Genomic DNA, 26,152 nt, shown 5'->3' on the forward strand with positions numbered 1-26,152 from the left:
GAAATTAAACTTCATCAGGCACAATATTCCAAACTGATAAATCAGGAAATAGAATGGAAGATTAAATTAATGAAACAAAAAACATTTGAATCGGCTAACAAATGTGGGAAACTGCTGGCTTGGCAGTTGAAGAAGAGACAAAAGTTGAACATAGTTACAAATTTGGAAATAGAAGGAAGATATATTCAGAACCCGGTGGAAATTAGAAAATGTTTCCAGAAATATTTTAAGAAATTATACACTCAAGGGCCACAAAATGAGGAAGAGATTGCAAAATTTTTGGAGAAAAATGGACTTAAAAAACTATCACAAGAAAATAGATCACTCCTGAATAGTAAAATAACACGATCAGAGATAGAACATGCCATTCAGAATATGAAGTTGGGCAAGTCTCCAGGGCCAGATGGCTTGACCTCCAAGTATTATAAGACATTAAGTGACTATTTGATTCAACCACTGATGGAGGTCAGCAATGAAATTATGGAGGGAAAGAAGGCGCCTGAATCGTGGAAGGAAGCTTTCATCACATTGATACCAAAATCAGAAACTGAAAAGACTCAACTTAAGAACTACCGTCCCATTTCCCTTTTAAATGTGGATTATAAAATATTTGCTGACGTTTTGGCAGGAAGACTCAAAAGAGTTTTAAATGAGATAATTCATAAAGACCAGGCAGGCTTTCTCCCAGGAAGACACTTGTTTGCTAATACAAGGAACATTATTGACATTTTGGAACTTTTGCAAACAAATATTAACACTAAAGCAGCTTTAATCTTTATAGACGCGGAGAAGGCCTTCGATAACATCTCTTGGAAATTTATGAAGGGGAATTTAAAAGAAATGGGAGTGGGGCGGGGTTTTGAAAATGGGATTGATGCGATTTATTCAGAACAAAAGGCAAAACTGATAGTCAACAATGTGGTTACAGAAGAGTTTAAGATTGAAAAAGGGACACGACAAGGCTGCCCGATTTCCCCCTTGCTGTTTATTTCTGTCCTGGAGGTGCTCTTGAACTTGATTAGAGGGGACCGGTTGGTGCAAGGGATTCAGATCGGAGCGAAACAATATAAACTTAAAGCTTTTGCAGATGACCTTGTTTTGACATTGCAAGAGCCAGAATCTAGCACAAAAAGAGTGTTACAATTGATTCAGGACTTTGGTCGGGTAGCGGGCTTCAAACTAAATAAACAGAAAACTAAGGTGTTGGGAAAAAACTTGACAGATGCAGAGTCAGAACGGTTTCAGAGAGAAACAGAACTAACTGTGGTTAAAAAAGTAAAGTACCTAGGGGTAAACATAACAGCAAAAAATCTGAGTCTATTTAAGGACAATTATGAAAAATGTTGGTCTGAAATTAAGAGAGACTTGGACAGTTGGTCAAAATTGAAGCTTTCTTTGCTAGGCCGAATTGCTGCTATTAAGATGAATGTATTGCCTAAGATGTTGTTTCTGTTTCAAACATTGCAAATTGTGGACAAGACGGAGTGTTTCAGGAAGTGGCAGAGAGATATTTCTAAATTTGTCTGGCAGGGCAAAAAGCCCAGAATTAAGTTTAAGATATTAACTGATGCGAAAGAAAGAGGGGGCTTTGCCCTGCCAGACTTAAGGTTGTACTATGAAGCCGCAGCTTTTTGCTGGCTAAAAGACTGGCTACTTCTAGAGGACACTGATGTGTTAGATTTAGAAGGTTTTAACAATGCATTTGGTTGGCATGCATACTTATGGTATGACAAAGTTAAGATCAATAAGGCCTTTAAGAACCATATTGTCAGGAAAGCAGTGTTTAATGTCTGGACAAAATACAAAGACCTATTGGAAAATAAAACTCCAAGATGGCTATCACCTCTGGAGGCCAAGGCCCGAAAAAGACCCAATATGGAGGCCAAATGGCCGAAATATTGGGAAATAATAGAGAAAGAGGGCAATAATTGGAAATTGCAGAGTTTGGAAAAAATGAAAGACAAAGTGCGAGACTGGTTACATTACGCTCAGATTCAAGAAATTTTTAAAAAGGATAAAAAGTTAGGATTCCAGGTGGAGAAATCGAAGTTGGAAACAGAATTGTTAGAACCTAAGACTAAAGTACTCTCAAGAATGTATAACTTGCTGTTGAAATGGAATACACAAGATGAAATGGTTAAGTCGGCCATGATAAAGTGGGCACAGGATATTGGGCATAATATTATGTTTGAGGATTGGGAAAGGTTGTGGACCACGGGGATGAACTTCACGGCATGTAATGCTCTGAAGGAAAATGTAATGAAAATGATATATAGGTGGTACATGACCCCAGTTAAACTTGCCAAAATATGCCATGTGCCAGACAATAAATGTTGGAAATGTAAGGAAAATGAAGGAACATTCTTTCACCTCTGGTGGACTTGTCCCAGGGTGAAGGTCTTCTGGGAAATGATATATAATGAGCTGAAAAAGGTATTTAAGTATACCTTCCTTAAGAAACCAGAGGCCTTCCTCCTGGGCATTGTCGGCCAGATGGTGCCAAAGAAGGATCGAACATTCTTTTTGTACGCAACAGCAGCAGCAAGGATACTTATCGCTAAGAAGTGGAAAACTCAAGATCTACCCACGCTGGAAGAATGGCAGATGCAGCTGATGGACTATATGCAACTGGCTGAGATGACTGGCAGAATTCGAGACCTGGGAGAAGAGAGGGTTGAAGAAGATTGGAGGAAATTTAAGACTTATTTACAAAAATATTGTGATTTGGTGGAAAGTTAAGTAGGATGTTTGATCATAAATAATTGGCCACCACAAAATCGGATCGGAATGGGATGTAAAGTGAGATTAAGAGAAATAAATTTGCAGAGGACTATACTTAAATAAGTGGTTATAAAATTTGCAAACTAGATGATAAATTGCATGGAAAAAATCTATGATGATGAAAATGGCAGAGGGAGATGTGAGGAAGTCCAAAGAAGTTATGAAACTCTGTTGAGATAAAAGTAAGGTTGTTTATTGTCTTTGTACTTTATTCTGTAAAAACCCCTAATAAAAATTTTATTAAAAAAAAATTAGATTTTTTTAAAAAAAGAAAATTCAAAGCCTTCAATTTTGGTACACTTCTCTCCCCATCCCCCTTCCTTCAAAGCATACTTCTAAGCCAATGCTCTCTCCGGTCTTCTCCTTTTCTGTAGCTCAAGGTCAACTATAATTGCACTGTGGATGTACTTTTAAGCTTAGCAGATCCTCCCACAATTCCTTTCATAGAAAATAGTTTCCAAAAAATAAAATTAGCATTCCTTTCTCATCTTGAAAAATCTTTTATGAACAAGGTCCTTGACACCTCCGGCTAATTCCTAAAGCATTGCTGCCTCCTGCACTCTATATTTCAGATGTGAAATGTCTCAGGCCACCCCAATCTCTGCTGAGCAGTAGCAAGTTTCAAGGCGTCTCAGGACTTAACTAGGGTTTGTGTTTCCTTGGGTAAAATGAGACAAGTGTCATATATATATATGACATAGTGTCATATATATATATATATATATGACTCACTCAAGGTATCTCAAGGTATCTCTCAAGTAATTAAGGAACAAAAGAAGAAAAGGCACACTAGCCTGGGAACTTCCTCTCTGCCCAGAACATTGGAGGCTAGACACCACACCCCCTCTACAGTATTTATAGGAACTCAAACATTGAGATCCCGCTCTGTTCCAGTAACAAGAAGCCGAAAGCACCAGCCTGAAGATGACGAGTGAGACCTCGTCGAAACGTCGCCTAGACACCCCAACTTTTACACGGGAAGACACCCGAGGACACCAAAACCTGCATATATATATATATATATATATATGGTTTAGTCACACATATTTACACATGAGTTTTATGGAGAGAGAGTTCACAGCTTTTACATCTCAGGAGGGATTTGCCCTTCCCGGGAGCACAGCATTGGATTCAGAGGCATCCTAAGCAACATCTCTGCATCCCTCTGAAACAGCCAATCAGCAGGGCTGTTGTTCTTTGGTCCCCACATGGAGGGTTGTTTTTTTAGCAATTGTTTTTATTGATTTTCATATTATATATTTATACTTTCTTACAATATTAGTAACCTAAAACTTTCAGGATTACCACTTCCCTCTACCCCTCTTCTAGTTTTCTTGTTTCCACACTATAATATTTACACATTGAATTATATCAGCATACTGTTCATATCTATACATGGTTCTTTCTATAATCTCATATAGAATGCTCCATCAATTATACGCTGTAAGGTTTATCTCAGACCTGCCAGTGTTCTTATACGTAAACAGTATAAGTGTTTCTCAAGAAAAGTTATAAATTTCTTCCACACTTTTTGGAACGTCTGGTCGTCCTGCTCACAAATTCATCCCATCAGCCTGGCTAATTCTGTGTACTCTACCATCTTTGTTTGCCATTCCTCGTTAGTTGGCAGATCTTGATGTTTCCATCCTTGAGCTTTCAAAACTTTGGCCGCCGTTGTCGCATACAGAAATAGTTTTTCGTCTTCTTTTGGTATCTCATCGCCAACCATTCCTAAGAGAAATGTCTCCGGCCTTTTAGGGACTTTTTAAAAAGTTCATTGTATATACTGTCCCAAAATGCCTTTTTTTTTTACACAGCCACCACATGGAGTTCTGCCCACTTCCTCCTTCCCAGCAGAACTTGCAGAAAACCACTCCTGTTATAAAAGGACACCTTTCTTCTTATGGTGACATCACACACCCCTGTTACCCCTGGCAACATGCCTCTCTCAATTATTCTGTTTCTGTCCACTTCTCTGCAGAGGGAAGGACAAGAGTCTGCATGGCCAATTGCTCTTAATGGCACAGTACTTAGTTTGCCTTGTGTTCTTAATGGCATTGCTATCAGCCCGTATTTTTCACAGGTCTGGTATCTTCCCTCCAAAACCCAGCTAAATTCTACTCCTTTACTAAATTTAGGGTCCCGAGGAGTCTGCCCCCCCTCACAAATTCATAACAGAAAAACAGGATTTTCGATGCCCCAGATTTTGATGATGATTTTTTTTAAAAAAATCATATCATCTGGATAAAGGACGGGAGGGTACACAGTACTTTGGATATAAAGAAAAGGATAAAATACAACACTTGTTTTCCATTTCTGGAATTAGGCATGACACACCAGAGACAACTAAGTTTAAAACCAGTACAGAGTTTGTCTCATAAATATGGCTGCTTCGATCGTTTTGGCCAAGGTAGTCCCTCTCCAGCCCTTCCTGATGAGTTTTTCAGTGAAATGTTGGGATTCGCTAAGCTTAATAATTAAGATTATGAATAGGGTTGGAGAATTTTGATGAAAACAGAAACAGGAGAAGAAATTGCTGATTTTGCTTATTTGTCCCCCATCTGGAATGAAAACCAGTCCAGCAAATAAGAGCAGCATTTGCTGTTGTTGCTTTCAGTCCACAAACAGTACACGACTGATTACTTCCCATCACCGTTTGCACCAAAATGAACAGAATGAAATAACGTTTGTTGTTGTTGTTGTTGTTTAGTCGTTTAGTTGTGTCCGACTCTTCATGACCCCATGGACCAGAGCACACCAGACAAATAACGTTATGGGAACATAAATCAACATCACCATTAGAATTAGAATTTATATACTGTTCTATAACCGGTGGTCTCAGGCTGGTTCACATAATGAAATCAAAATATAGAACCACAAAGTACATAATTAAAATAAAAACAAGCCAATACCCCCCCCATTGGCGTAGGATGTCAATCAAATCAACCAAAGGCCTGGTTAAAAAGATTGGTTTTGCATGGTGCCGAAAGGTGTATAATGAAGGCACCAGGCGAACCTCCTTGGGGAAAACATTCCACAGATGGGAAGCCGCTGCAGAGAAGGCCCGTTATCACAAGTAAGTTATGATGATTTGCCACAGCAGATAGAGAAAGCAATATAGTAGGTCTGGGCAGAGGACAAACTACAGCGTAAGAAACACAGAGTGGAATGGAAAACAATGCCTTCTTTCATCCCTGACAAGCAACACATGGTAAAAGATGGAGCAGCATTTGCAGAACAAGCAACACAGGGAAGCAGCTCCCCCCCCCCCACTTCTATTCAGAATCCCATTTCTGCCTGTTTAGAGATCCCTAGCAACCCTAAACGCTTACTTCTATTGCCTCTGCAAACTATAAGAGTGCTCTGGTCAGCATTTTGCTTGCCTGTGTCAACTTCAATTTCCTCCTGAAAGCTCTGTCAAAAAGAAAATTGAATGGTATGAACATTGAAAATTGTTTGATCAGCCTCTGGTAGCTCTCAGAAGCTTTCTGTGGGCTCAATGGAGCTCAATGGTAGCAGAGGTGGTGTGCGTGCAGAAGCTCCCAGTGTCAATTCCTGGGCAAAATATCATAGGAAACTGTTTTTAGACCATCAGAAAATTTGTCCATGTGACTCAGTATTGTCTGTCCTGATGGGCAGTAGCTCTCAAGGGTTTCAGATGCGGGCATTCCCAGTCCTACCAAGAGATTATGGGGATTGGATCTGGGACCTTCTGCCTGCACATCAGATGCTCTACCATTGATATAGGAAGCTGCCTTATAAGGAGCTGGGCCATAGGTTCCATGTAGCCTTGTCTACACTGATCTACAGGGACTTTCCAGGGTTTCATGTAGGGAGTCTTTCCCAACCCAGTTTGGAGACACCTGGGATTGAACCTGTGACCTTTTTCATATGATGGATGTGTTCTACCACTGAGCTATGGTGCCACCACTTATCTCCAGTTAAAAATCTTGGAGTGCTACTGCTGGTTAGAGTACACCATCCTGGACTAGAGAGATAAAGGGTTGGACTCAGGATAAGGCAACTCACTGAATAGCTGGAACAGGGAAAGCATTGCTGAGGCACCTTATAATCTTCTTCTTCTTTGGTGATCACTCGCAGCCGAGTAAGATTGTCTTCTATAAACATGGTTTTAACAGTGAGTCCATAAGCAACTGTGGAGGCCAATTCTGGATCCACGCATCCTTTCACAGTGGGGACATAGGTTTCGGGGGGGGGGGTCACAGTGTGGATTTGCCAAGTGTGCCTTCCTCTTAGCATGTTTCTCCCTTGTGTCGTGAGTTTGAATGTCTTCAAAACCCATGACACCTTTGGTTAAGGCTGTTCTCCAACTGGAGTGCTTGCAGGCCAGTGTTTCCCAGTTGTCGGTGTTTATACTACATTTTATTTGCCTTGAGAGAGTCTTTAAATCTCTTTTGTTCACCACCGGCATTACACTTTCCATTTCTAAGTTTGGAATAGAGTACAGTAGTTGCTTTGGAAGACGATCATCAGGCTTCTGCACAACATGACCAGTCCAACAAAGTAGATGTTGAAGAATCATTGCTTTGACACTGGGGATCTTTGCTTCTTCCAGTATACCTTATAATACAGTTACAGTCACACCTCATGTTGTGTCCACTTCAGGTTGCGTGTTTTCGTCTTGTATCCTGCGGCAACCTGGAAGTATCGGAACTGGTTACTTCTGGGTTTCACCGCTCACGCATGCACGTAAGTGCTAAATCGCACCATGCATGTGCGCAGACGCGGCACTTCTGGATGCGAATGCTTTGAGTTGCGGGCATGCCTCCAGGATGGATTACATCCACAACTTGAGGTTCCACTGTATTGGGACTATCTAAGAGAAACACTCGAGAATAAGTCTGCAAAAGCTGTGAAATCAGCATTATTGTTGCATGTACTAGAACCTGCAACAAAATGTTTTAGTGCAAATTATAAAATTTACCAGTGGGACCTGTGACAAAATGTTGCTGTGTTTCTGTACTTCTGCAAAACATGGTATTGCCCTCATGCATAGAAGAAGATGTGTCCTTTTAGCTATAGACACTCTTGGAAAAATGGGGAAAGCATGCATGGTTTAATTGTAAGCTTACAATATCTTCCCAATATAGGTAGGTAGCCTTGTTAGTCTGCCGTAGTCAAAACAAATAAAAAATATTACCAAACTTAAAACCATGGAGAGACCTGGTCTGAATAGAGACATTGGAGTCTTATCTCATTTACATGATAAAGCTATTTTTGGCCATCTCATCCCTTGCTCTTTCCTGTAAGACCAACTGCAGTCGTGAACAGTCGTCAACCCTCTCACTATATATAAGGGTCTGGTGACTTTTTTTTCAGTGTATCTGAAGAAGTGTGCATGCATACGAAAGCTCATACCAATAAGAAACTTAGTTGGTCTCTAAGGTGCTGCTGGAAGGAATCTTTCTTAACATCTTCCCAAATCAGCATGGGGGGGGGGGGGATAAAGAACTAAGAGGAAAACAGGGAAAATAGGTATATATTTTTCCCTGATGCCCTTTTCTCATTTTCCTTTTCACACACTGCAAAAGTAGCAATTAGAGTCAACCAGCCAAGCAGGGTCATCTGTAAAAGCTGCACATTTACCTACATACCTTGTGCCATGAAAAGTTTAATAGGATCACTTGGCAGAAAGTCAATGGGTTCATGATGGGCTTTGGCCAGCTGTTAAAATCACCCATCTTACTAGACTTTTGACTTTTTAAAAAGATTCCTAGAAAAATGTAACCCACTGCTTTATACCACTTTTAAAAAGCTAGATATGCTCAGGGGGAGAGTTGAGTAGCCACCATTATGGCCAACTAGCTTATATTACTTCAAAACATTTGGGTTGACTCCTTTCTGTAGGGTGAAAACACTTGGAAACAGGTTGGTGGTGAAGTTGTTTAGTATATGTATTTGGAATGGTGTGTGAAATTCCTCAAAATTAGACATGTCTGTCTATTTATGGTGCTTTCATCTTGTTTTTCTGGCACTTATTTGAAGATCACAGTGGAAGTTTGGGTGGAGAAGAAGTCACAGCAGCTAGATCCATCAAGACCCAGCTTAAGAATGAGAGAAAGAGAATGGCTACAGCTAAGATTTTTGTAGAGGACTGTGCTCATGTGTTACTTCTATTTCAGTTTTTGTGATAGGGAGTTAATTTGTGTTATGAAAATGTCAGCAAACCAGACACGATCTGAGCCTTCAAGGCTTATATTTTACAGGCATGTGTCTTTTAAAGCACAACCCAATTCCGTTGAGTTCTGTGAGATTTAGTCTCGGATAGGAATGAGTGAGAAATTCAATTTTGTTTGCAATTGAATGAGAAACTACCAAATTCACACTTCTCAAACCAATAAATTGAACCGAAACACAGATAACCTTTGAAATTCACACTTCCCTGAATTTTGTGATGCGGTTCTTCAACTATGGTGTACAAAAAATGCATATGCTGTGGGAAAAGGATGCATAAAATGCATTAAATAATAGCCTGGGAGTTCTCTTGGATTCCAACCTTCAACTGATATCTCAAGTGTCTTTTTGTCAGGAGTTCAGCCTACACTCGAGTAGGACCCTGGGAGAGACACATGCCCAACTGGCATGTTCTCTTCCTCCTGGTCAATCGTTCGGGAGCTTCAAAAGCTTTCTTCAGCCCAAACATCATAGCGACCAATGCCAACCGACACCAGCACACTTAGGGATCCGCAGAATTTGCACACCTTGCGTGACAGACCTCAGCAACTCAGCATTTGGCTAATCTACTTTATTTACATACAAACACACACGGAGCACTGCAACATGGCTCCCTCTCTCTCTAGCATCAGACAGCAAAAAGAAAAAGAACAAAGGACAATAGTCCCACTTCATGGAACACAGTAACCCAAACATCCTGTTTCCGTCACTTCCCACTCTGTGGAATCAAAACATATACCGTCATGTGAAAGACAAAAATCCCATGACTGCAAACATAGATCAGGAATTCTAACACTTTTGTGGCTAGAAGTGCTTGTGCCTAACTTATGCTAGTTTGCTAGCTATGGCTATTCCTGGATTGGGATAGCCTGGCATTAGTTCTCCATGCTCTGGTAACCTCCCCCTGGACTACATTGATGACAGAAGCCCATTGAAGCTCTTGAAGACAGAATGCAGAATGCAGCTGCTAGGATGATTAAGTACAACAACCTGATGGGACCATGGGGCATTGCTCCAAAAAGCACTGTATTGGCTACCAGTGAGCTACTGATACCAACCTTCTAGGATCCTAAAATTTGCAGGGGATGTTCTATTGGTGGTAGCACCTTTGGTAACTGCCCAACTGGAGTTTGTCCATAACAAGATCTTCTGGCTGGTGGTTTTCCATATGTGGACTAATTTATTTGGGGAAATGAATCTGTCGCCCTCATTACTAACATTCAGAAGTGATTTAAAACCAGTCTTCTTTACCCAAGCCATTTGATGGCTAAACGATACTGATTGAAATGATACAACCTTGAAATTGTTAACTGGTTGGGTGTGTGATTGTTTTAAATTGCTTCAAGTGTGTGTGGTGGTGGGTGGGGTGGGTGTTCAATAGTGTTGTTTTAACTTTTTGTGTTAGCTGCCCTGGGCTCCTTTGCGGGGTGGAATTGCTTGTCAAAATGTGTTGGGTTGGCATCCATCTGTCTCAGGAGACAATGGAAGAGTGTGCCTTCATGGGTGAAGTCAAATCACTGGAGAGACAGGGACTGCTGCGGCTGCAGAGACCAATACAGAAATGACATGTTTTACTGTAGCTGGGGCAGATGAAGGAGTCTGGTTGGGCTGATGGAGGTGTATAGTGGCGTTTCTTTTTTTCTGCACTTGTCCCAGTGATCATTCCTCATCTGGTCACTGCTATGCATACACAGCCTGTTTCGAGGGACTGTGGTCATTTGCAAGGGATTCCCACACAGCAGGGTTAATGTTGCCAGTCTTCGTGTCTCGTATGCGGACATCTTTGTAACACAGAATTCGTCTGACAATGGCAGACCCTCCAAGTGTCCCTATTTTCCAGGGACCTTCCCAGATATACAGAAACCATTCCGGTTTCTGATTTGATCCCAGAATGCCCCACTGTTCCTTAGGGTGTCCCTATTTTTATCGGAGACATGTTGGAGGGCATGGAGTTATCTAGCTGCCAAACCATCGGAAAGCAACCCTGTATAGTGGATTTTTTTAGTGTTTACTGTTTTATTATGTTTTTATATATGTTGGAAGCCCCCCAGAGTGGATGGGAGGGACATAATAATAATAATAATAATAATAATAATAATAATAATAATAATAATAGGATGTCTCTATTTTCATCAGAGAAATGTTGAAGGGTACGCAATGGTGCCTGAAGCTTGCTCTCTGTGGGGAACCTGCCAGCTTCCATTCTCTGGACATGACCAAGGTAGCATAGATGTCATTGAGACAGAAGTACGAACATGCTGGGAATGTAGGCTTGGGAGAGCAGGTCTTTGTTTGAGACTCTGTCCTGCTTTGTGATGCCCAAAGTCTTCCTGGCACAGTGTATGTGGAAGGTGTTGAGGCATCATTCCTGGCAGGTGTATGTTGCCCTTGTCTCACTGCCATAAAACAGCACGCTCAATATGCAAGCCTCGTACACCTTCATTTTGGTATTGGTTGTTAGCGTCACACTTAAATGTGTTAGCCAAAATGTGTATATTAGTCAAAACTGCATACAGGAAAGGTGCTTATTAGGAGGAATTCACACTAAAATGCCGACCAGTAAACAACATGAGTTGCTGCAGGCATGCAGAGAAGACCCAAGTTCTAGACTCTCCTGGGACCTACTTTTGCAATCTGGGAAGGAGGCAGTGGGTTTGAGGAGACCACCATTTTAGCTCAATCATGCTATCTCAGGGAAGGGAGACACAGACAGGCTCCATTGGAGCCCATCAAGAACCCATCGACTTTCTGCCAAGCTGTTCTATTAAACTTCTCAAGGTACAAGGTGGGAAGTTAAGTGTGCCCGTTTTACAGATGATCCTGTTCTTCCGGTTGACTCTAATTGCTACTTTAGCAGTGTGTGAAAATGAAAATGAGGAAAACAGCACCGGAAATAAATACCCATCTCCGTTGCTTTCATCTTTGTCCATTATTTTTTTCCATCCTAGTTTTATTAATTATTATTATTATTTAGAAGATATGTTAAGCTGACAATGAAACCACATATACTACTCTCCGGTCTCCAAGTGTCTGTCTGCCTGTAGCTGAAATGACATCTATCTTCCTGTGCAGGAAAGGTATTAGCAGGCATCCTGCCAAGGCTTTGTGATGTTTTGAGGAGGTCTTTCAAGTGTTTTCAGTGATGTTTTAATAGGGCTACATTTTTTTTAAAAAAAGCATTTACACCTATTAAGTAAGTTTTAATTGTAACTGTTTTAATTCACAAAGAGAGTAGGGTTGCCAGCTTTGGTCAGGCAAAATAAAGGGCAGGTTGGCAAAGTACGGGACAGGTTAGGGAGTGAAGAGGGACTGGGGTGCTAAAAATGATGAATCGCTTTCTGAAAAGAAATCTCTCTCCATCAGCACCAGAGCAGGCCTGTGCTGCTGAAAATGCCTTGCCTCGCTCTCTGTCTCTCTACCTGCACAGAACTCTCTTTCCCAATCCCTCCACCGAATGGATGTACCAGGCCCATGCAACCCCCCTTCTCTCTTGCCCTCTGACTCCGAGTCTCTGTCTCTGGACCACCTGCCTCTGCCTGTGCAAAAACTATCCCCTCCCCTCTCTCCACCAGGGCCATGAAACCCCTGCTCACTCCCCGAGTCTGACCTACACCACCCATTCTGCCCATGCAAAAACTCTCTCCCATACCAGACAAGGCTCCTGCAACCCCTTTCTCTTACTCTCTGGCCTACAAAGCCACCCCTCTGCCCATTCAAAACCCAAAACTCCACCATAGCAAGCATGTGCACTACAAACTCACTCTCCGTGACCCACCATTTGCCCAATCTCTCTCTCTCTCTCTCTCTCTCTCTCTCTCTCTCTCTCTCTCTCTCCTCCTGGCCCCACCCCACCCTATGCACACATCCCACAATATCTCTTGTTCTCTCTCTCTCTCTCTCTCTCTCTCTCTCTCTCTCTCTCCGCTCTCCTCTGCATGGACCCACCCTTCGCTCACACAAACTCCTGCTCAGGCTCTCACTCTCCTCCTCTCACTGGACTCACCCTCTGCCCATGAAGTTTTGAGGATGTTGATGAGAATGAGCTCAGATGTGTGAAAAGGCATCCCATTTGAAGTCCAAACAGGACAAGGGACACTGTTCTCCAGATAAAAAGGATGATCATGTTTGTCTAGGGATGGGTGGCATCCCCAGCTGTGAACCATCCTGTATCCTGGACTGGGGGGGGGCAGGGTATCAACGGAATAAAAAAAAAATAAGCACAGCATCCACTACCGAATGGTCCACTCCTTCAGTGGGCATCAGTTTGCTGCAGGGCTTCAGAAGACCCTCCATGCTTTCTCCTGACAGGTCTCTCCAGTGTCTGCCTATGGTGTTTCTGGCTGCTGAAAGTAGGTGGGTTATGAGTTCTTTGTGGTGTAAGTGGGCATTATTGTCTTGGAAGATGTTAAAAGAACACAAGTGAACAGCAAAGAACCTGATACCAAACCTGATACCTTACTTTTACAAGTAAGTAAAATAGAAACATCGCTACCCGACCCCACCCCCACCCATCTTTCCCCCCCTCTCCACCTCTTTCCCCCTTTTCTTCCTAATGTCTCAACAAATGAAACTGATTTGTAAAAATGTTACATGGAGAAAAAAATATGACAGAGAGACATTGCACACACTCTTGTAAATAAAAAATATTTAATAATAATAATAATAATAATAATAATAATAATAATAGACTCTCCAAAGTCAGGATTTTCCATGGTCAATTCACTCATTCCACAAAGTCAAATAACCCACATGTCTCCAGCAGGAAGCTGCTGCAACTGTCACCATCATCTAAGTGACCTTCCTTCCCATTACAAAACATGTGCGCTATAGGGCCCCAAAAAATAAAAATAGAACATTCTCCCATTGTGTTGCAGAAGGTTTGCATTCTAAACATGTCCAATTTGGAGATTGTGATGCAGCTAGTTTGAATGCATGCTGTGATTCACGCAGCATAATGCTATGAGAAGGTGATGAAAGATAGCAGCTGAGTACAATGGGGAGTTTTCAGATCATTTCAGTTTTCCCTGAGCGTATCAATATTGCCTGCAACCAATCCTGTCTCTGCACCATCCTTAAGAATGCCTGGGCCACCTACTAGTATTACCCCAAAGACTCAGGCAATTATTCAAAAGATTTTGCAAAATGTGAAACCGTGGAAGGCAAGCATGGGTCTGAGTTAAGCATACACAAGAACAAAAATGTATATTAATAACTGGAAGTTTACAACCTTGGGTGAGCTGTGTTGACATAAATCAATAGATAGGATATCCAAAGAGAGTAAGGGAACAATTCCTCCCCCCACATTCTCATTCTTGGAGGAAAGGTCGATCTTGGAATGGCAGTAATGAAAGCCAGCCAAGGGATTGCAAATGCTAATGTTTGCTTGTTGAAAGGTTTGGGGATACAAGACAAAGCTACAGGAAGGAGGGAGGGAGAGATATGAAGGTCTTGATGTTATTACAGTCTAGTTTATGCCACCTATCACTGAACTTCTAGGATCTGGCCTCAGCTCTGCCACAGATTCATAGCAAACCCTTGGGCAAGCAATTTATCCTACCTTTCAAGTGATTATAAAAACGTCCCTCCACCTAGGGGATGAATAATTGCCCAGCATTTTGGGAATCTGTACTGGAAGAGGGAAGGCAAGCAGAAAGCATTATTTACGGTAGCAAGTATGTGAAAAGAAATGTTCGCCTTCAAGGTGGCAGCAGGGAATCTTGAAATTATTAAACGAATAGAATTATTAGGGGCCTAAGAAAAAGGACATATTCTACCTTCCCACAGAAGCTGCAGCTAATTCACTTTTGTCAGCTGCATTTCAGAATGGATGAGTCTTCAGCTTGTCACCACAAATTGTCTACTGTTCCTCTTGAGCCTGGAGAATTCTGGAACTGGTTTATGATTATATGTATGCAGAAAGAAAGTTCACTGGGGCTCAGCCACATAGCTGTACCAAAAGCAAAAGTTTGTAGCCAGATAAGTTATGCTCAGAGTAGACCGTATATAAATTAATGACCCTAAGTTAGCCAGGTCCATTAACTTCAACAGGTCAACTCTGAGTAGGTGGATGCAACCAAGTTTAGCTTTTTGTAGTTTCATGAGATGCTCGTTTCCTACCCATATATAATTGCCCTCGTAAAGTTTTGCATTCACTTAAAGACACTAAGCAAGCAGGCAATGGGGTGAGGGGTTGACAACTTTGCCTTACAACCAACTTAATTAACTGTGTATTACACGATGACATTGTGGATTCACAGGAGAAGAGTAACATAACCGCACATTTGTCCCAATGGAAAAGAATTGGGTGAGAGAAGCATGATTTCATGCCCTACAGAACTCCATTGTACACCTTTCTCATGAGCAAAGCCTAAAGATGCCTTCTCCAACCCGCCATCTTCCAGATCTGCATCTTCCATCAATCCCAGCCAGCATGGCCAATGCTCAGGGATGATGTGAGCTACGGTCTATCTTCCGCACCAGATGAGGAAGGCTGAACTCAAGCACTTTGAACTTTGTCCTCCCCGCTCCAAAAAAAAAAAAAAAAGGGGGAAAAGAAAGGCAAGTTGGACTGCTAGGAGTTACTCCCACTGAATTCAATGGTGGCTTGCTCCTGTATTGGAAGTGTGGGTTGGGTGACACAACAAAAGGTTTATAAAAGGATGAACGGTGCAGGAAAAGTTTCACCCATGGGGAATCCGGATGAATTATTCAAATCCACACCTCCCTGGAGTTTCAAACCACAGAGAACCAGACTTATTTTACATGGCCAAGGGAATGGAGTAACTCCCATTTGAGAAAGGTTGCAGCGTTTGGGACTCATGGACACCCAGAGAAGTTGAATGTTGGAAGATTCAGGACAGATGAAATAAAGTCCTTCACACATCACATGGTTAAAATACGGACCTCCCTCCCACAGGAGACAGTGATGGCCACCAACTTGGCTGTCTTTAAAAGGGGATCAGCCAAATTCATGGAGAAGAAAGCTATCCATGGCTATGCTCTGTCTCTATGGACAGGGGCAATGATGCTTTTGAATACCAGTTTCTGGAAGTCATAGCTTGGGAGAGTGTTCTTGTTCTCAGGTCCTACTTTGTGAGCTTGCCATCCATGTAGCCACTGTGAGAATAGGATGCTGGATTAGATAGGTCATTGGCCTAATCCACCAGACACTTCTTGTGTTCTTAAACTTATTTTTAACAATTGAGCAGGACTTCAATTTCTGCAAGCACGGGCGGTTTTTATTGCTGATTTGGTTTTATAGTATTAAACCACAATGGAATATTTTCTGACTATCAAGTGGTATGTAGATTTAGTGAGCAAACAAGCACATAAAATAATAAAATAGAGGGGAAATGCTAACAAGCCTCAGTTCTGAGCAAAGCTAACCCTGGAAGCAAGCCTAGTCTTTACAGAAAAGGGGAAAATGATCTTTTTACATATGGGATATTTAATTCCTCTTGCTTTTAAGTCTTATTTAACTGCTCAAGTCTCCACAGCCGCCTTTTGCTTAATTGATTGGATTTTAGACACAGAGCCAGATACTGTAAATTAAATAAGGTTTACTCAGCTATCAGTCCACAGAGTGCACACTACTTTTTTTTAAAAAAAGAGTCCATAAGCTGCTTCTGATTGATTAAAAGGTTCAGTTGCTTAAGCTTAGGAAATAAAGTCCAAGAGAGATGCTGCAAATCTAGGATGAACATTTTACACGTGCAGCTTAATTGTGAACCAAAACCTGGTCCCTTGTGATGTGGGATGTCTAATAAACTTATCGGCGATCCAAACAACAGTGTCCAAATCCTTCTTTCACTTTACCTCCACCCCCACCTCCTATAATGAAGATACAGTAACTGGGCTGCACTATGCACCATAGCTCCATTGAATCACTAGTCTGGTCCCAGAATTCAAACTTCCCAAATGAGCATTGTCTTCTGTTCATCTGATTGTTCCAGAATCACCCCAGATCTATGCACCTGAAAGGTGTGCCCAAGAGGCCCTGTTTGTGTGCCCACAAGCCAATGAACCTTGGGGTCAATAAGATCAACAGCAAGTAAGAGGCTTTCTTATTCAGATCCCCTCAAACCAGAAAGTACTGGCTGCCACTTTTCGGAGGGGCCAAATAAATCTTTGTATGCAAACTTAATAAACAACAATAGCAATGGTAGAGCATCTGCTTTGCAAGCAGAAGGTCCAATGTCCAATCCACAGCATCTTCTGGTAGGACTGGGAAAGGCTCCTCATCAGAAACCCTGGAAAGCTGTTGCTAATTGGTGTAGAAAATGACTTTCTGCAGAAACTGTTTCTTCTTTTTGTAACACCAGTATACTGGACAGGAACAGACTCTATTCCAGTCCAGAACAGGGTGACCTGAATCAAAGAAAAGGGTCCCTTTGTCTTACAAAGCTGCTATGGAAGGTGAGTTTGAAAAAGTGTGACCTACCACTCAAGGGCTGGTGAAAGTGGCAGTGTTAATGTGCAAGCATTTGTTTCAAAGAGCAGTTCAACATCCTGGTTATGTTCATTAAAGCAGACAACTATGCTCTCATCTCAGCGGAAATATATATGGCTCATCAAAGGTATATACCTCTGAAAGGTATGTATAAACTTCCCCCTTCACTGATCTCTTGAAAAAAGAAGTTGAATGCTGGGGGCTTCAGGACAGACAAAATAAATTTCTTCTTCAGAAAACACATAGTTAAACTATGAAATGCAGTCCTACAGAAGGCAGAGATGACCCCCAACTTCTTCTTCTTGTTGTTTAGTCATTTAGTCATGTCTGACTCTTTGTGACCCCATGGACCAAAGCACGCCAGGCACTCCTGTCTTCCACTGCCTCCCGCAGTTTGGTCAGACTCATGCTGGTAGCTTTGAGAACACTGTCCAACCATCTCGTCCCCTTCTCCTTGTTCCCTCCATCTTTCCCAACATCAGGGTCTTTTCCAGGGAGTCTTCTCTTCTCATGAGGTGGCTGAAATACTGGAACCTCAGCTTCATGCTCTGTCCTTCCAGTGAGCACTCAGGGCTGATTTCCTTAAGAATGGATGTGTTTGATCTTCTTGCAGTCCATGGGACTCTCAAGAGTCTCCTCCAGCACCATAATTCAAAAGCATCAATTCTTCGGTGATCAGCCTTCTTTGTGGTCCAGCTCTTACTTCCATACATGATTATAGTTTTAACTATACAGACCTTTGTCGGCAAGTTGACCCCCAACTTAGATGACTTTAAAAGAGGATTAAACACATTTGTGGAAAGGCTTGCAATGGCTGCATAGCCATAATGACTACATTCTATCTCCACAGTCGAAGACAGTATGCTTCTGAATCCCATTTGCTAGAAACCACAGGAGGGGAGAATGCTCTTGCACTTGGGTTGTGCTTGCAGGTTTCCCATAAGTATCTGGATGCTGGATTAAATGGGCCAGTGGGACGAGGGATTGATTGTTAAACCATTCTGAGAACTGTAGCTCTCTGAGGGGACAAGGACTCTCCTAACAACTCTCAGCACTCTTATTGAACTACACTTTCCAGAAATGTTGAGTGGAAGCCGCAGTTCCTTAAAGTGGTCAAATACTGATTTAAATGTATAGCATTTCACAATATGAAGGAATATTTGTAAAAAATAAAAAAGCATGAGAAAAGCAACGAATTCTCTCAATCTTATAGTACAATACACATCTTTGAAAAGCAGTTGGATAGCAGCCTTCATTGTTACAACTGCTTTTTTTATTCTCTACCCCATATTTTGCCAGTGTTATATTTCCGCTAATATTTGAGCACCTCGACGATTCTCCTGTACTGCTGCAGGTAATTCCGCTGCTGCTAGTAAATTTTGTATGAGCTTCCTATATCATTGGTGCCTCTTCTTTTCATCTGCATAACCCAGTAGCATCATAAATTGATGGAAAGCAAGGCTCAAAGGAGAAAGCAGGTGATTTATACTTGTTGAGATAAATCCTTGAGAGATATTTCTGGAGAATATCGGGGGAAAGATTGGGAGGGGGTTGCCTCAGTAGAAGTGCACCTGCTTTGCATTAAGAAACTTTGAGGTTCATTCTTCAACAACTTTTATTTTTCTAGGATCACAGTTCAGGGAGATTTAAGTCACCTACCCAAACACCCACCCAGACCTGTGCAGGGAGTGGGGGGAGTCACCGGTTTCATTTGCCCTGAGCCTTGAAGGGCTAAGCTGGCTGGGGGGACACTGTGGGTGTCAGTATTGTTCCCTGAGAACTCTGTGTCCGGTACCAAGAGATTCCAGGAAACGAATCTCTGCCCAAGGCTTAGAGACCCATTGCCACTTGGGTTAGGAACCACCGACCTTCATGGGCTAATTATGAGACAGCTTTATTTGTTCAGAACCTGTAAAGAAGGGGTGGGCTGAAGCAGTGGTGGAGAAGAATTGGACCTACATATATTGCTGAACTACAACTCCCATCATCCCTGGGCATTGGCCATGCTTGCTGGGGCAGATGGGAGTTCCAGAGTTTCCCACTCCTGAGAGGGAGAGTCTGGAAGGATGATCTGAATTTGGTAGACTCATGTGGATGGTTTCTCTCATTTTGGTGGGTTTGGCCTTTACCTATTGCTCTGCTTGCAGATTTCAAAATAAGTGAAATATTACAAAACACCACAAGTCTCCAGTTTCACCCAACCTACATGCAACTAATACTACCCCTTAGATTTTCCCACCATTCAGGGGAGTAGGGAGTTCACGGCAGCAAATATTTTATCCAACCCTGAAGTTAAACCACTTAACGTGTTAATGCTATGCAGGACAGATGGCAAATTCTAATTATGAAAAAGGTAATGTATTAAATGCTTCTTTAGTGGTACAGCCTGTTGGTGTGATCATTCTACCTTTGAGTTTAATCATTCTGCAATCTCATTAACTTAATTAGCTTGTCAGGGAATGCTGGAATAGCTTGAGAATTTATCTGTAGAGATGGTGCCAATGCAGTGGTTTATGACTTGTTGCAGGTAGAGAGGAGCAGATGGCTTTTCCAGGCAGTGATGAATGCACTCCAGGCTCCAGGATGAAGCGGGATTGCAATAGTCAAAGCCAGCTCTAGGTTTGAGGGGACTCTGGGCTAAAGGCCTTCTTGTGGGACCTCAGCCAGCTGTTATCTGGTGGGGGTTGTCATTTTATTTTCCCTACAATGCTGTCATGTAGCATCACTTCAGGGAACTGAGGGGAATTTAATAGGTCACAAACAGCAGGTAAGCCTGAACTTGCCAATCCATCTCTCATCATCCCTCACCACTGGCCACACTGCCTGGGGCTGATGGGAGTTGGAGTCAGCCAGTGCTTTTTTTTCTGGAGGTACGCAATGGTACACAGTACCACCCCTTTTTGGCAGGGAGGCGGGAAGGCTCTCAGATCCCATCAGAGCATTGTGCCTCCTTCTCCAAGCCCAGGAAGCATTTGCCCAACTTAGAGAAGGAGACTCAATGCTCTAACACATGGGTAGGCAAACTAAGGCCCGGGGGCCAAATTCAGCCCAACCGCCTTCTAAGTCCGACCCGTAGACGGTCCGGGAATCAGTGTGTTTTTACATGAGTAGAATGTGTCCTTTTACGTAAAATGTGTCTCTAGGTTATTTGTGGGGCCTGCCTGGTGTTTTTACATGAGTAGAATGTGTCCTTTTATTTAAAATGCATCTCTGGATTATTTGTGGGGCATAGGAATTTGTTCTTTTTTAAAAAAAACCAAACACAAAACAGTCCAGCCCCCCACAAGGTCTGAGGAACAGTGGACCGGCTCCCTGCTGAAAAAGTTTGCTGACCCCTGCTCTGACAGGATCTTGGAGCCCTGCTGCCTCCTTACCAAAACCAGGCAGGGGGTGGGGAGGCCGCTTGACCTGGGTAGCAGCACACCAGTAGGCTGATGGGTGGGCAAGGTAACATCAAGCAGCTAACCTGCCCTCACCACCCAGCCTTGGTGTCAGGCCACACCCCTCCTCCATGTGAGGCATCTAGTCATAAGCCTGCATTTTTTATCAGAGCTTCTATATTTTATCAAGGCTTGTATTTAAAAATGAGCTTAAAAAAAAAGGATTTTCAAATGTTTCATGCCAGGCAGAAAGAACCTTGGCAAGAGGTTTTTCTCCTAAGACAAGGGGGCCCCATTGATTTATAGTAGAAAAACAATTCTCAAAGTCATAAAAAGGGAGAATTACATATGCTGCCCTTGCAGACTGAGAAAACACAATTAAAGGCAAGGGTAAATAGTAAAATAATACCAATGTGCCTCCCAGTAAAATGAGCCAGATCTTCTTTCTAAGGTTAAAAAGGCCAAGAGCAATGGAGAGGCATCTAGCTGGCTAGAAGAAAAGAGAGCATTTTAAGGAAATATTTTAAAGCTGTTTCTTTTTCTTAAACTGAGAGAGTTAAAAAGGTTAAATGTGGGAAAGGCAACTGGCTTGGCTGGAGAAGAAGCTTCTTTCTATTTTATTTTGAGGCTGGAAAGGAGGGGTGAAAGGAGGGGTGTAAACTGAAGAGGCTTCTTTTTAAAAGCTGTTTTTTACTGAGTTCCTTTTTACTTTACAAAGGCTTTATTCTTTTAAAAGGCTACCTATGATAAGTGAATGAAATATATTAGCTTAAATATATTGGCTTAAATGTAATTATGCAAAGGATTTAAGGAATGCTAGATTCTTATTTCATATGGTTGTAAGAGTTGTATTTATCCTGAAATTAAGTCAGCCACCAGCCTAGCCCCCCTGCTAGACAGAAGACGCCATCCAAGCACTCTTGATATATGGTTGTCAGGCATTTGTTTAGAAACTTTCAAATGAAGGAAATCTTTCAATATTGATGTGAAACTCAAGATCCTTGACATCTGTTGAACATAAAAATGTAAGATTAAACATTTGTTTTAGAAGGCAATAGGGCAAGGAGGGCAAGAGGTGAGCTGGTAATTAAGATTCCATGTAAGATATATTATTACTTATTTGTCACATATATAGCTCTTTGTCTCCCTTATAAGGGCAAGGAAGTGGGTGTATCTTTTGTGGGTGTATCTTTTGTGATTGGTTCTACCAAACAGCCAATAGGAATTTCAACCAGGCTGATTGGACAGAGGCAGCCACAGGAGGAGCAAAGGGGGCTGGATTAAGGGAATATAAGTGCTGGCCAGGATGGCAAGAGGCCAGGCCAGAGCTTGGTAACCATATACCACTGAGCCTCTCATTTATTTGTCTGACAAATAAATTATTATTTTAATTTCTCTATTGCTGCGTTGAATATTTCATTCCAGCTAAGCGTTAACCACAAGCAGGGTGCTACATTTTATGGTGCCCCTGTGACTCGGATAAGTGGTCTGCTGGAACGCAGCCCCTTCGCCCTACTGGGCAGGGTACAAGAGAGAGGACCACTGCTTACCCAGCGCGCACTGGTAAATTTTTCCAGGGGGAACGCAGAAGACTCGTCTGTCTGATACCCTGCTCATTGGCGGCGATGGACCGGGGGAAACAGGGAACCAACCAAGGGTAAGTGCACAAAGGGATTTTTGGCCCTCCAATTAATTGGGAGGAAGAGAAGTCTTGATCAAACTTCTGCGTCTCAGTAAGGGGAAACTGAGTACGCTAGGTGGTTGGGTACATCAGATGTTGGTCTGGTGGAGGAAAAGGGAAAATTGGGAGGTAGAGTGTGGTGAAGTATCTAGCGCATTGTATGTGTGAGAAAGTACAGAGCAATCTGTAGCTGACCTGAGTGTGGAGTGGGCAGTACTTCGGTTCCTAGTAAGGCGACTTCACTAGGCAAGGAAACCCACAAAGCGTGTGTGTGAGTGACTGAGTGGATACTTCACAGGGCCATACAATGGGAGTTGGGGGTTCAAAGGGGGAAAATACACCTCTTGAGTGTATGTTAAATAATTTTAAGAAAGCCTTCTCAGGGGCATATGGAGTCAAAATGACGCCAGAGCGCTTGAGAACGTTATGTGAACTAGAATGGCCGAAACAAAATACTGAATGGCCATCTCAGGGAACTTTTGATATAAATTTAGTAAGCAAACTTTGGTCTAACATCGCCAAAGAAACTGGAGGGTGCCCAGAACAATTTCCATATATAGATTCCTGGCTGAGCACATTAAATAAAAATCCTCCATGGATAAGGGAATGCAAAGTCAAACGATGCAAATTATTGGCTGTAAAAGCCGAAGCTAGGAAAGGAATCTTGCCAAATAAACTCAAACCCATTTTTGAGGGACCAGAGGAAGAGGTGCTTCCACCCTATGCTCCACATCGAAGGGAGCTTAATTCAAACACTCCACCAGTTGTAACCCCAAGGCAAGAAAGTGGAATGAATAATGGGAGTGGAGTCACAGAGCTTGATTCCTTGATAGATTATGATAAATATCTTCAGGAGGCATTGGAGTCCTATAATAAAGCCCAAGCAGAAGTGGTTATTCCACCTGTGACTCCTAATAGACCTGCATCTAAAGTCTCCTTTAGTGGAACAACTGATTGCCCACCCCAAACCCCTGTACATCCAAGTCCCAGAGAAATATTACAGAAGTTACAGGGAGACCTTAATCGGTCAGCAAGCAATACAGCCAGGCGTATAAAGCTGCTAAAAGAACGCCTTGGGACAAATACCATCCCCTATGATTTGAGGCCCCTAGAGCAAAGTGAAGAGAAAGATCACGTAGTAGCCCCTCTTAGAAGAGTATTTGATGCACTTGAGGAGCCTGCGCTGGTTAATGGGCAACCCGGACCACGGCCACCTCGAACTTCGACCCTGCAATATATTCCATTCACAACTACAGATCTGATGAATTGGAAAACACACACCCCATCTTTTGCAGAAAAACCTCAGGCTATGATGGACTTGGTGACTTCAATAGTAAATACTCATAGCCCTACTTGGACAGATTGTCGCCAGCTCCTAAATACTCTTTTCACCACTGAGGAAAGGAGAGACATAATTGAAAAGGCACAGATATATTTGCGTGAGCAGGCCAGAGTGGGAAATATTTTTAATATTGACCGTCATCTCCAAGATAACTTTCCCTTGGAAGATCCTAATTGGGATCCAAACAATGGAATTCATCTGGCCAGACTTACCACCTACCGCCAGACACTTGTGCAAGGTATCCGCAGGGCATGCCAGAAGCCCACTAATATGTCTAAAGTCTCAGAAGTAGAACAGAAACCAAATGAGAGTCCAGGAGACTTTTTAGAGAGGCTGCAAGAAGCCTATCGTATATGGACTCCTTTTGACCCTGAAGCCCCTGAAAACAGCAGAATGATTACTGCTACATTTGTGGCCCAGTGCGCTTCTGATATTCGTAAGAAAATTCAGAAATCAGAAGGATGGGAAGGGATGCTGATGAGCCAAATTATGGCCATTGCACGCCAAGTTTATCGGAATAGGGATGAGGCTGAGAAGCAAGAGAAGAAGAAGTGGCAGAAGGAAAAGATGGTAATGCTAGCCACAGCAGTGAAGCAAGACCACCGCCCCTTAAATGGAGGGAGAGGGCGAGGAAGGAATCCACCACTGGGAAGGAATCAATGTGCAAATTGCAAGAAGGAGGGTCATTGGAAGCGGGAGTGTCCTGAACCCCTGAGGTTGGAAGAAGTACGCCCAGGCCCAGGCCCAGGCCCAGGCCCAGGCTCCGGCCCAAGAAACCGGGGACGGGGACGGGGAATGATCCGAAATGGAAGATATCAGAGACCAGGACAAGGACAGAATAGAGACAATTTCATTGGACTGGCAGAAGAGGATTTTACTCAAGACTAGGAACGACCGGACTCCATAAAGTTAGGCTTCCAGGAGCCCACGGTCACGATTCAATTAGGGAGCCATTTAATAGACTTTATGATTGATACTGGGGCTGAATACTCAGTACTCCCAGAACTATTGCAGAAAAAGGCATCCAAAAGTGTAGTCATTAAAAGTGCCACTGGACAGTCAGCTAAGAGGTCTTTCCTCCAACCTTTGGAATGCCAGATTGGGGGACATCGTTTAACCCATCAGTTTTTGTATATACCTGAGTGTCCAATACCTCTCTTAGGCAGAGATATGCTGTCCAAATTGCAGGCCCAAATCACCTTCACTCCTCGAGGTCCAGAAATGAAACTGCCATCAAAAGCAGCAGGAATAATTACCCTCTCAGTACCTAAGGAACAATCATGGCGCCTAATGTCAGCCCTGCAAGTCCAACCCACATTGGATACAGAATTAAACAAGCTCCTCCGAACTCTACAGGTGCCACCAGGAGTATGGGCCGAAAATAGCCCACCAGGAATGGCTAAGAATATAGCTCCAATTGTAGTAACCCTAAAACCTATGGCTACCCCTGTATCTGTAAAGCAATATCCCTTACCCCGGCGAGCAGCAGAGGGCATCCAGAAACATTTGGACCGCCTATTAAAATATGGTCTGCTTAAGCCTTGCCAATCAGAATGGAACACACCCCTTTTGCCTGTTCGAAAACCTGGGACAGATGAATACAGGCCAGTGCAGGACTTGAGGCTCGTAAACCAGGCTATCGAGACCTTGCACCCAAATGTACCAAACCGATATACCTTGTTGAGTTTGATCCCACCAGAAGCAACATTTTTTACTGTATTGGACTTGAAAGATGCATTCTTCTGTTGCCGGCTGGCACCACAGAGCCAACCTATATTTGCCTTCCAGTGGGAAGACCCTTTGACAGGAACAAAAGGCCAGCTAACCTGGACAAGATTGCCCCAGGGATTTAAAAATTCCCCAACTTTATTTGGCACTGCCTTGGCGAGGGATCTAACAAGTTACCCCTCAATACCGGGAGAAAAGGTGGTTCTGCAATATGTAGATGACCTTATATTAGCGGCAAAGGATTTTAATACCTGTAAAGAAGGGACAGAGGAACTGCTCCACTTGCTCTGGGAAGCTGGCTACCGAGTTTCCCAGAAAAAGGCACAGTTATGTTTAGAAAAGGTCAAATATTTGGGCTTTGACATCTCACACCAACAACGAGCATTGAGACCAGAGAGGAAAGAAGCTATTTGCCTTATCAAGGAACCTACCACAAGAAAACAACTTAGAGGATTCCTGGGAACAGCAGGGTTTTGTAGACTATGGATACCTGATTTCAGCAGTCTGGCCAAGCCCTTACATGAAAGCACTCGAGGTGCAGAAAAGGACCCATTCGTATGGGGACCTGAGCAGAAACAAGCCTTTTTAGTTATCAA

Source organism: Podarcis gaigeae (genome assembly GCF_964106915.1).
Source record: "Podarcis gaigeae genome assembly, chromosome: 15".
NCBI classification, from domain to species: domain Eukaryota; kingdom Metazoa; phylum Chordata; class Lepidosauria; order Squamata; family Lacertidae; genus Podarcis; species Podarcis gaigeae.